The sequence below is a fragment of the Myodes glareolus genome, chromosome 11 (assembly GCF_982192425.1).
Source record: "Myodes glareolus chromosome 11, mMyoGla1.1, whole genome shotgun sequence".
Taxonomy (NCBI): domain Eukaryota; kingdom Metazoa; phylum Chordata; class Mammalia; order Rodentia; family Cricetidae; genus Myodes; species Myodes glareolus.
In genome coordinates, this window is record NC_142036.1 from 54,076,080 (window position 1) to 54,089,144 (window position 13,065).

Sequence of the window (13,065 nt, forward strand, 5' to 3'; positions counted from 1 at the left end):
TTAAATTTGTAAATCAATTTATATATAGATTCTGTTTACTCTAATTTGTCATATGTTTTACAAAAATGGTGCTTATGTTTGCATTATTCATGAGCAACTAAAATACGTTTCTTTTCTCTTTGTTCTTATTAATTTCTATATTTATAGGGTGGAGCTTGACTGTTGCTTTTGTGTTCCTGGTTGTGAAAAGGCATTTCTAATGATGGATCAAAACAGTATTTCAAATCACTCCTCTAGACTTACCTTGTTCTGGACGAGAAAAGGATATTAACCCTTCTCACATTAAAGATTTGTTTTAAAATGACATAGGAGGAGGCAGAGGAAGCTCAGTGGGTAAAGGCACTTGCCAGCAAGGCTGAAGACCCAAGTTCAATTCCTGGGACCCACATGGTAGAAGAAAACTGACTCCCTGCCGGTCATCCCTGACTTTCACATGTGCACCATGGCTCTCTCTCTCTCTCTCTCTCTCTCTCTCTCTCTCTCTCTCTCTCTCTCTCACACACACACACACACACACACAGAGAGAGAGAGAGAACACATGATAAATGAATGAGTGAATGAATGAATGAATAATGTAAACTAAAAACTGGCTCAGAAAGCAGTTGGAAGTTGGAATAACCAGCCCAGTCGTGAGAAGCATACGAGAGCACCTTTTCTTGTTAACAATGCTTGGCTGTCATTCCTTCACTGTCAAGTCCCACTAAATGCCTGGCGGCGGGCTCATTTCAAGTACGTGTATCGGAACTATCAGAGACTCACAGCTGTGTTGTTGGTTTAGTAAAAGGCTCCCCGTGGCCTTTTCCACAGCAGCCCTCCTTCCCCCGCTCACAGCAATTGAAGTCTCAGCAGTCCTTGACACACTCGGATGGATCTCCGTGTTTCAAGCCTTGTTAGACACGCCGCAGTGGTCACATTTTTGTTTCTCTTCTTCACGGCCAATCAACTCTCCCGTGGAAATCTTGTCACCCTTCATTCTTGGCAGGTGACTTGGCAGATTCTCCAGCCTGGACCTCTCTTGTACACTACAACCTTCATTTCTGTCTGCTTGACAACTTCACACAGGTGTCTCCCAGACACGGCAAGATCCTGGGGTGCGCTCTTGTCCTGCTAACCCTGTCTTCCTGGCTAGTGGCATTACTGTTCTCTCAGCTGCAAGGACTTAGACTTATCATCTTGCCTTTTGCCTTCCAAATGTAGGGAGCTGGTGGACACTCTGGATGGCCGGCTGGCATAAAGCCTTTTGTCTTCCAAATGTAAGGAGCTGGTGGACACTCTGGATGGCCGGCTGGCATAAAGCCTTTTGTCTTCCAAATGTAAGGAGCTGGTGGATACTCTGGATGGCCGGCTGGCATAATGCCTTTTGCAGAGACTCCTTATTTAAGTTTTGTATGTTCTGTCTTAGCTCAGATTCACATGACGCCCCCCATGACTGCGAGCATATAGCCAGCTTGTGTGCTCCCCTCTGTGCACTGCTCTGGTGACATTGTGCTTCCTCTCACATTATGAACAAAGTCCCAGCCTCCTGACCACATCAAGAGCCTCTGCCCCATGGGTCCAACCTCCACCTTCTTCCCTTAGATCCCCACACTGCAGACAAATCCTTTGAGACCAGCTTTTTGCTGAGCAGTGTTTGAGACACTCTCAAGACCATTTATTAACATATCACCAGTTAATCTTTATAATATTTGATGGTATGTATTTTGTCCGTTTTAGAAAGAAGAAAACTATCTTTAAACACTCAGTTAAATTGCCCAAAAATTATGGTTTTAAGAAGCATTGAAGAAATTTAAATCTGAACTACTTAGATAGGGCTTTTTCCTTTTTGGTTTATAAATTCATATATTTTCTTTCCTGTGAAATTCTACAATATCCATTCTGTGTAGCTTACATCAAAATCTTACTCATTGGCCAAGACATGTCAAATACCACTTCTTCCTTGGATGCCTCCTGTTGTCCCCACCTGATGGTCCTGTGCCCTTCCTCTTAATGGCTACTTTCAGATACATTCCTGGCATGAGTGATTGGCAGAAGTTGTCCAGGCCGTCTTCACCAGGTCATGGGCTTTCTGAGAAAAGTAATTGTGTCTCAGTTCTACCCGACCCCTTTGCTGAACCCAGAGTGAGTCTTCTTATTCTAGTTGTTACTAGGATAAAAAATCAACTGTCCTACAAACACAGACAGAAGATACAATATTAGTACTGGCAAACAGTAGCACGAATGCCCTGTGTCACAGTCCCTGTGTATCCCTGAAAACCACAGTGTTCTTTCATAATATTCAAGAAGTGAAGACGACACAAACTAGAAAGCCTCTTACTAAAGCTTAGCTTTTGACATGAAATATTTCATGCAGCTTGTTCCTCTGACTAACACAGATTCTTCCTTAGGTTATGAGCGAACGCCATTGCCGCCCATCTTGTACTTCTGTACTGTTGTGTGACACTATTCCTGGAAAGATGAGTCCAAGGGTCCACTCACCACCGATAGGAAACAGAAGACTAAAGTATGGGTAGGACCAGAGTCCAGCTTGTGAACCAATCCGTTTATTGGGGTAACTCACAGGAGTATGAGTAAGGGTTTACTTGCAGAAACAGACATGAGTCAAAGGCAGCTGCAGCTAAAGTTCACTCCAGCATGGGTGACAGCAGACCAATCTGCAGGCTGCTCGACAGGTTGGGGATTGTCTTTCCCAGGTAGCTGGGCAGATCTGTACCTCTTCAAGGCAGACTGCCTGGTTTGAGGGTATCCCTCAGCAGTCTTTACTACTTAGGTAAGCTTGGGAGAGGAGGGGATGATCAGTTTCAGGGACTTCCTGCAGCTACTGAGTTGTGTCCTGCCTGAGTTTTAAGGAGCTTCCTTGCAGGACACAATGTGTCCGTCTGTGACCCTGTCTCCCCCCCTCCCATTTGGAACATTCTAAGTCTTAACCAGCTCCCCTCCGAGATGGAAACTTTCATCTCAGAGGACATACTACACAACACATACATTAGTGTTTATCACCAGGGCAGTAACTCAGGTTTTGCGTTGTGCAAAAGAATTAAGTGGTAATGGTGGCAAAAAAAAAAAAAAAAAAAACAGACTACAGACTTTTTTTTGAATCTGAGTCCATGGAGGAACGATAAACAGTCTGTTGAACATTCAGTCAAATGGCATGACCAAGAAGTTCTGCCCCATGTGAAACCCATGAAAACACACACACAGAAAAGTTTACCCAGCACTAAACATAAAGTTGAGAATGTGGAACTAGTCCAATGGTCCGCTAACTAACAATGGATAAACAGAAGTAATATAACCATGTGATGGAGTACTATTCAGTAATAAAAAGAACTGGCGTCCTGCTATGTACTGCAGTGTGGATCAGCTGTGAAAACTCTGCAGAGTGAAAGAAGTCAGTCAAATGCCCACAGCTACTTACATGACACAGCCACAAGAGGCAAAACTATAGCCACGGAAGGCAGGTCAGCAGTTGCCTGGGGCTTGAGAGGAGGGTGATTTGGGACAAATAGAGAGTGGCGGCTAACGTTTCGGGGTTTTCGTTTGGGATCAGGAATATTCTAATACGGACTGTGGTGATACATGCTCAGCATAGTAAATGAGCTTCTCGAGTACCAAGCACTCGGGGACTGCGCCACTGGAGTGCCACGGTCGGCGAGCATGCGCAAAGCCACTGAAGTGCATGCTGTGAAGGGGATGAGTTCTATGGGATATGAATTAGAGTTCCAGGAAGCTGTTGTTTGCTAAGGCTGTCAAAGGGGCAGAGCAGATTATTACGGAACAGGGAGATACCCTAGCCAGTGGTTACAGAGGATGCTAAGAATTCTGTCTGGAAGCAGAAGTTCAGTATTTGGATAACAGTCTTTGGCCGTCTTAAAATGGGCTATAAGAAAGCAATGGGTGGGTGGTAAGCAGGGCCTCCACTCTTCCCTCTGTCCCCACAAGTCTGCTTCTATCAAACATTAGACATTGGCTGGTTTAGATCCATCAGGAAATGCTTTCTTCCAAAGAGTTCTTCACTCTTCTGTATCTTGAAAAGGCAGAAATGAGTATTTTATCATTTGCCTAATAGGGGACTTTTATTTCTTTGTGTTAATTTTGAAAGATCCCTGACACAAGCGGGCCTTCCACCTCCCCTCTACCCAGATAGATGTGTTTGAAGCTAACAGTTTTAAACTCACCAAAGAGCGCCAAGCTAGGCTGTAGGATGAAGACGGTAAAAAGCGTCTGTGGTGTTAATGGCTGCTACATGCTACAGACCAGCTGGGACCTGACAGAACACTGGGCCACAGAAACCCTGTAAGTGCATAACACAAGGAGCAGTCTATAAATAGGAAGGCCAGCAATTATCAGCCAAAACACACAGATACTCGAGAGGCCACACAGAAAGGTGTAAGGGCACCATCCGGGTACGGCTTGGGCAGAATGACCTCTGTGTGTGTAAAGATGGCAATAAACCTTCTCCCAAGCTGGTGCGAGGAATTAGCTTAAGCTCCTTTTTCTCTCTCTGGCTTCCACTCAGCTCTCCGGAGAGGAAAGCTGGGCCTGGAAAAGGGAGATGTGGGGGGGATACTACCTCTCATCTAGGCTCCCCACTTGTTCTATGAAAACAACACAGGAAGGGGTGGGAGGTTCTGGTTTGTAGGGATTGTCCTCTTGCTTCAGAGCTGCTCAGAGAGTCTTAGGAAACTAGAACCCATGACCCCTGCCCTCTGTGTGCCCAGTAGAGGATTTTGCTCTGCCTTGCATGTTATCCAAGCACAACACATGAGACCGGCTGAGTTTCTCCCCAGCAAAGTCCATGTTTCCATGCTTTGGTTGCTGCCCCTGTGTTTTGGAGTGTATCATTCCTTTGAGCCAGAATTTTCCTTTTTTGTCTAGTAACCTCCCACTCATGTCTCAAGCTCACCTTTTCTTCGAGGCTTCCCCAGTTCCCTCAGGCAAAATTACTCATTTCCCACCTCCGCACTCCTAAAGCTGTCTCCTTCGCAGCCCTTAAAACGGCTTGATTCTCTCTCCCCAGAGACTGAGGGCTTCGAAAACAAGGATTATAGCACATAGTTTTTTTAAACTCCCATCACTTAGGTGATTGGTATATCATCAAGTACTTAATGTTTTTCAAATTCCACAAATTCAAGATCCTAATATGTAATATGTACCCAGAGAATGTAAAGTTGAGTCTTGGCCCAGAAGAGGTAAGAAAAATACATGATTGGTGTGTGTGTGTGTGTGTGTGTGTGTGTGTGTGTGTGTGTGTGTACATATGTACACATGCTTTATTTAGAAAAGACTATTGAAGTGAATAGCCAAAGACAAAGACTAGCAGTCTATTGGGAATATCCCGGGCACAGTGATGGAGTGACTGAGGTGGATAAATGGGTGTGTGTTGGGAATAATCTTCAAATCATACAATCATGGATGCATTTGCTTATTGGGATTATGTAACAAAGCAACATAGATTGATTGACTTAAGCAATAGAAATTCACTGAACTTGATCTTCAGATCCAATCAGTGTTGACAGGGCCTCTTTACACACACAGTTAGATAGCATTTGGAACCAGTAAATGTGGAGCCTGGATGCTAACACAGACTGTAGTTAGCCTGGGTACTCACTCATGGAGAGACCTAACCCAGCAGGCTTCTTCCAGGATGTCAAAAGATTCATGCTGCCTGAGTTTGCACTCTGCAGTCTGCATTCTCTGGGTTTCTTTGGTACCCATAACAACACCACCAGCACTGTGATGGTTGGCACTGCTCTGCTGCAAACCAGGTTGGCATCATCCACATATCTGGAGAGAAGAAGATGGTCATTTCCAGTCTTTGGCCCACTTCACAAAGGAAGATTGTGCCCAACAGAAGGCATGTCTCTGTGCTGGCCTGGCTGTGAAGCAGGCTGCAGCAGCTTGTCAAACAGGGGGTACCACTGCAGAGGACAGAAGAGTGTCCTTTGGAGTCACTTCCAGGGGTAAATTAAGTTCAAGTCAAGATTGCCTACCCCAGAGGTGCTCATGCCCTCTTTAGGGTTTTATTTCTCCACATGAGGCTTCCTAGAGGATACGCATTGGTGAGTCTTAATCAGCATGTACACTTTATGCCCAGTCTTGTGTCAACTGAGTTAGAACCTCTGGGCCAATGTAGAAATTCTTGTGTCGAGCAGTTCTTATGCACGTTACAGTGTGGGAGCCACAGCACTAACTGCCTGGGATGAGGAAGCATCCCTGAAGTTCTGTTGATCTAAGGCCTCAAGAGCAGCTTAGCCTTCCCACATGTGTGGAGCATAGAGGCCTGCAGGCTTGGGTCTCTCCACGGAGAGCAGTGCTGAGACTAGCTAGATTCTGCCTTAGACAGTTGCCTGGTGTGCTGCCTTAGAGCAGGTCAATGCAACCAGCCCCTAACACACGGCTGAGCCCTTAACACAGACCCTTATGTTTCTCATCCTTATCTATCTATCTATCTATCTATCTATCTATCTATCTATCTATCTATCGTCTATCTATAATCTATCTATCTATCTATCTATCTATCTATCATCTAGCTATAATCTATCTATCTATAATCTATCTATCTATTATCTATCTATCATCTATCTATCTATCTATCATCTATCTATTATCTGTCTATAATATATCTATCTATAATCTATCTATCTATCTATCTATAATCTATCTATCTATCTATCTATCTATCTATAATCTATCTATCTATAATCTATCTATAATCTATCTATCATCTATCTATTATCTATCTATAATCTATCTATCTATCTATAATCTATCTATCTATCATCTATCTACTATCTATCTATAATCTATCTATCTATAATCTATCTATCTATCTATAATCTATCTATCTATCTATCTATCTATCTATCTATCTATCTATCTATCTATCTATCTCTTTGTTCCTTGAAGTTACAACATGAATAATTCTTTCCTTTTTAAAAGAAAAAACATGCCTAAAAATTTTAAGCCTGAGGCTGCTTAATCCAGATGATGGAGTAGTTAACAGAGAATTCTTGAAGCCCACAGCTGGGGGTGAGTTGTTAAGATGTTCCCCAGAAGGTTCTTTTTCACAGTCTATAATGAGAAAGCTATGAATTCTATTTCTGGAAATGAACCCCTAGAGACGAATGAGAAATTCTGTCAAAGGTTTGTGTTAAAGAATCATCACCAAAAGCTGGGCATGGTGCTGTTCCTGTAACCAAGTACTGAGAGGTAGGGGGAGGATAACCAGGAGTTCATGTTTATTTTTCGATATGCAGTGAACAAGGGTAGTATAGACTACCTAATGCTCAAAAAGCACACACGTTTATAAGAATCTTTGTTTTTTATAGTGATGATGTTTTTTGGGTAGATATCTTGTCAAATCCATAAAGCTTAAAAATTAGGTATTTTTAAAAAGCAGTCTTTTAAATTAATCACCATAATACATCTTTCTTTAGTTATTGGAGGAGGCAAGGGAATGCCATACTGTAAAGAGCTCATTGGCTGAATCACTGTTGTATGAGGCCGCTTGTTTGTTCTCGGTTTCCCAGCCCCAAAATAACCACTTAGAAACTGTGTTAATTAAATCACTGTTTGGCCCATTAGCTCTAGCTTCTTATTGGCTAGCACTTACATCTTAATTTAACCCATTTCTATAAATCTGTGTATTGCCACATGGCTGTGGCTTACAGGCAAGGTTCTATCTGGTGTCTCTCTGGCAGAGCTACATGACATCTCTTGACTCTGCCTTCTTTCTCCCAGCATTCAGTTTAGATTCCCCTCCCCCCGCCTATCTCTATTCTGCCATGTGCAGGCCCAAGATAGCTTCTTTATTCATTAACCAATAAAAGCAACACATGTACAGAATGACTTCCCACACCATTTCCCCTTTTCTGTTTAAATAAAAAGGAAGGTTTTAACTTTAACATAGTAAAATTACATATAACAAGAAAGGTATCAAGCAAGAATTACAGTTACAGCATTTATATCTACTTTATCTTTTAGCACAACTAAGGAAAATTATAATTATAATCATCTATTCTTCAATTCCTTTTGTTTCCATAGGAGAAGAAAAGCTATGCATACCATAAAGACTGATAAAGATTAGATTTGAACAGGAGATGCTTCTGGATTAGGAGATGCAATAGTTCATCAACTGCAAGACTACGCCATCTAAATTAACTGATAAGACTTATGAATGTCTTTCATTTGATAAGACATCTCCTTCCAAAAGAAGGAAACTCCCCAAAGTTAGGACTGGGGCAGGTTTTCTGTTTGTCTTTCCAGGAGAATAAAAGCATTCAACTAAAGAATCTGAAGAGCACTAGATCAATAAGACCTCTGAAGAAAAAGGACAAATCATCCAGAGAAAATGTCCTAAGGAAAAGAGCAAACTGGCTTAATGGTATAACACATTTATAACAGGAAAAAAATCATAAACCTTCCCAAATGTTTGTTTCTATTGTTCTGTACAGACATATAAGGCAAACTGTCTTTTTCTGGTCTGAATTCTCTTAAATTTAAAGCTAACTTTGGTGTCGGAGCATTGCTCTCTCCTTCTCCAAACTCCCAAGAATGTTTGTTAGAAGAAAATCCAAGGTTTCTGTCCCATGTCAGAAGACTCACCTGGTATGGGACAGAAAAAAAAAAAAAAAACAGTATTAAAGGACTATTTTACTGCCAAAAAATTTAGGTATTTAAAATTCGGTTGTCACAAAAAAAAATCCCTATAAATTAGAGCATATATTTTTTAAGTTAAAAAGATAGGATGGGGATTTGCGAGATGTCTCAGTGGCTAAGAGCCCCGGCTGTTCCCCCACGGGGCCACATTTCTGCTCCTTGCACCCACACTGTGAGCTATAACACTTGTAACTTCAGCTCTGAGAGATCTGATGCCCTCTTCTGGCCTCTGAGGGCACTGCACTCTCACTCAACCCACACAGACGTACCTACACATAATAAAAAATAAAGGAGTGAAACTCGTTCAAAATATTAATGTCAATTTCCAAAAGCAACAACAACAACAAAAAAACTCTATATGAAGAGAAATACAATCCACTGTTAAAAATGATTATGTCCCTGCAGGGAAGAGAAGTTTGTGAGACAGGGCCAGGAGGTGGGGGAGAGATGGGGGAAACAAGAACTCCTGAGACACTGTCACCCAATCTTCAGAAAATTGTATCCATGCTTTTCAGTTTCTCTGGAGCTGCACTCAGCCAGTTTGCAGGCTTAGAAGCCTGGGGCTTGGGTGGAATCAGGAGGTAGGAGCAATACACGTATTCCCCTGAACCACTGGGGAGCTTAGAATAGTCATTGGATTACTTCTAGAAAAGTCTACCTCAAAGATCAGACTGGCTGGGCCTGCTAATGCAAGCAAGTAGTTCCAGCTATTCAGGAGGCCAGGCAGGGGACTGTGAATTCAAGGTCATCATGAGTAACTCAAAGGAAAAAAGAAAGAAGGGGGTGTTTGCTGGCTGAGGATGTAGCTCTGTGGCAGAAGCCTTGCTCAGCACGCTGGGAGGCCCAGCACTAGGATGGGGGACAGTAACTTTTCTTTTGATAAGCTCCTATGATAATTGCATTCCAAGTGACCCGAGGTCTGTACACCTAGGGTACATAAAGCCTGAAAGAGTTCTCCAGGGAGATCTAGGGGCGCAAAGGAGCTCTCTGAAGATAGAGTGAGGGCCACCTCAAAAGTGGTACCTGCATTTAGAAATCCTACTATGCTTTTCCAAACACACCTTTACTGGATTAGGCAAACAATAGTTTGAGAACCTTTGGTAGGCAAAATCTGAAGACATGGCTATCATCCCAACGTGCTTCCCCATGGAAACTCTGTTCCGGGTTTAAAACGGTGAGTTGTAATCTATCTTCCAGAATTCTTCTGTTCTTCTCTTGGCAGCCATCCCCAGGGTCACCACATTCTCGGGCTGTCCATTGGGATATGGGACTTCTTCACCCCTATTCTCATGTAACCAATTATCTGGAAGCCTTCAGTCTTCACATAACTTTGAGAAAACAGGTGTCTGCTGTCAGATATTTGACTCCAGTGAGTCTGAAACAAACACTTTATAAACCACATTGGTGGTTCTACTTCCTAAAGAGCTCCAAATCTTTTCCCTTTATACCGAGTGATGGCCATGGTATATGAAGAGAAAGGGTCTATCTCAGGAGCCCAGCCTCTCTCTCTCTCTCTCTCTCTCTCTCTCTCTCTCTCTCTCTCTCACCTCTTTCCTTTTTGGTAACACTAGAGGTTGAACCTAGGGACTTTATACATGCCAACTAAGGTCCCTACCACTGAGCTACACCCTACATCTTCAGTTAGATTGTGCTTGGGTTTTGAAGTCGTCTCTTAAAATTTTATAAATTTATGTTGAATGAACCTTTTATTGGCAGACATGGAATACAAATAATAAAGGGTTATTAACATTGAGCATGTCCATATACAAATGTGCCATCCACTGTTCATTTTGCCTACTAATTAATACTGATATGCATAAAGGAAAGTTCAGATGCGATTTGGAACCAGGTTTGAAAATCATGTCTAGCTGGTGGCCTGTTTACAGAAATGGTGTATCCTGTAACTCCACGGCTCCTGGTTGCTGCTTTGGGCCTGGCAGTTACCAAGTGATTTGTTTAAGGCAGGAATCGCAGAGACACCGTTGGGTTCATCACGTGAAAAGCCATCTCTTCACCTTGTGGCCTGTGAGGCGCTGAGGGCTACCTCTCTCTGCCGTCGGGATAGGATGGTCGCAGTGGTCCCTGGGCAGTTCGATGACGCGGATACACCAGACGGGCATTTGAAGCCCATGAAAGCATGGAAGTGAAGTCAATTCAAGCAAAAGACGACATGCTACTTAAAAACCTTCAGAATGAGGGTACAGAGATGAAGGATGAAGGTGAGATCAATGAGGAAGACAACTATGATCATGACAGTGATTGGTACTGGGATGATGGACCTGGAAAACTCACCAAGGGTTGTACCGGGAATGGAGGCAGTAACCCTCAGGCAAATTGTCAGACTTCTAACTACAATTCTGCCAAAATGTCTACTCCACTTGACAATTCCTTGTGAAAATTTGAAAATAAAATCAGTCTAAATAAATTGAATGTTACTGATTTTGTCATTTAAAAAAAGTCACCATAAAATCTAGACAAAAAGAAGCAGAATCGTATCGCATTAAAGACAAGGCTGACAGAGCAACCGTAGAACAGGGTTTGGATCCCAGGACAAGAATGATTTTATTCAAGATGTTGGATAATAAAGACATATCAGAGATACATGGCTGTATTAACACCAGAAAAGAAGCTAATGCATACTATGCTACCATAGCCAGTGGAGAGAGCAGAGCAATTAAAATATACAAAACTTCTATTTTGGTGTTCAAAGATCGTGTTAAGTATATAATGGGAGAATTTAGATTTCGTCATGGCTATTGTAAAAGAAACCCTATAAAAATGGTGAAGACATGGGCAGAGAAGGAAATGAGGAATTTATCCAGGCTAACAACAGCAAACATACCATGTCCAAAACCAACCAAGCTAAGACGTCATGTTCTTCTCATGGGCTTCATTGACAAAGATGACATAACTGTACCATTTTTGAAAAACATCCATTTGTCAGAATCGAAGGCACGGGAGTTGAACCTGCAGGTCACTCAGTACATGAGGCAAATGTAGTGAATTCAACAGGCTGTACCATGGCGGAGATGTGCACATCATTGATGTTTCTCAGTCTGTGGAGCATGATCACCCACACACATTGGAGTTCTTGAGAAAAGACTGCGCAAATGTCAATGGTTTCTTTTTCAAATATGCTGTCGCCATGACAACTGTTGGGAGCTCTTCGAGTTTGTCACAGATCCTTCCAGCATCCTTGAGAACATGGATGCTTATCTTGAAAAGGCCATGAAAACATCATCCCAAAGGACCAGGAAGAAAAGACTAGCCAAGATCATGCAGATGAAGAGGTGTTCAAACGAGCATATACTCCTAGAACCTTGAATGAAGTGAAAAAGTATGAGAGAGATGTGGATCTAATGATGAGGCTGAAGGAAGAAGACATGGCTTTGAATACTCAACAAGATAATATTCTATACTAGATTGACACAGGACTGAAAAAAGACTTGTCAGGAGTCCAGAAGGTCCCTGCACTCCTAGAAAGGTGAAGTTAAGGAAAAGACTTGTTTGGATTCAGAAGATGCTGGAAGTTCCCAGTGCTCTGACACAGACTCCGAAGAGCAGGGAGATAATGCCCAGCGCAAAAAACACGCTGCTGACCCTGGCATTGATAAAAAGGACAGAAAAAAAGATAGTCAAGGAAGACCAGAGAGAAGAGGAAAAGTAAAGAAAAAAACCAGCCAAGGGCAAGAAAGGTAAGTAGAAGGTAGAACCATGTTGTGGACATTCCTCAGCTACGTTCTAAACCCCAGGTAGAGGTTGTAGCTGGCGGGCGGTTTCCTGACTGCACCTGAGTCTTCATCATCTCTTCCTTCGGGGACAGCTACAGTGTGGCCATGTGATTGCCCCAAAATCCAAACCCTATAAAGTCAGGATCCAGCCACTGGCTCTGCTTTTAATAGATTAAAGTACTATTTTAATGAAGAACTTTGTACATTTTATTTTTTTTAAATATTTATTTATTTATTATGTATACAATATTCTGTCTGTGTGTATGCCTGCAGGCCAGAAGAGGGCACCATACCCCATTACAAACGGTTGTGAGCCACCATGTGGTTGCTGGGAATTGAACTCAGGACCTTTGGAAAAGCAGGCAATGCTCTTAACCTCTGAGCCATCTCTCCAGCCCTGTACATTTTATTTTTATGTATTTTCTCCTGCAAACTTTTTCAGAAGCATCGTAAATATTTAAATGTGATGACCATTCACGGCCTTTATAAAAGTGAGCATAAAGGCATTTAGACAGACTTGGGGTTATTAGTTTTCTTTGTACATGCCGAGGACGTGTCTAAAATCAACTGACTACCATGCTGTGGCTTATAGCCTGGAGTTATACTCTTAAGAGAAGACATGTGGCCATGATGTTGCTATTCACAGCGGCTCTGTTCTTGTCATATGATTCCACTTGGT

The 13,065-nt window shown here is 42.4% G+C and overlaps 1 pseudogene; it reads left to right on the forward strand.

The window, feature by feature from the left end:
- Positions 1 to 8,758: 8,758 nt before the first annotated feature.
- LOC125387834 (serine/threonine-protein kinase RIO1 pseudogene) lies at positions 8,759 to 12,560 on the forward strand (annotated as a pseudogene).
- Positions 12,561 to 13,065: the final 505 nt, after the last annotated feature.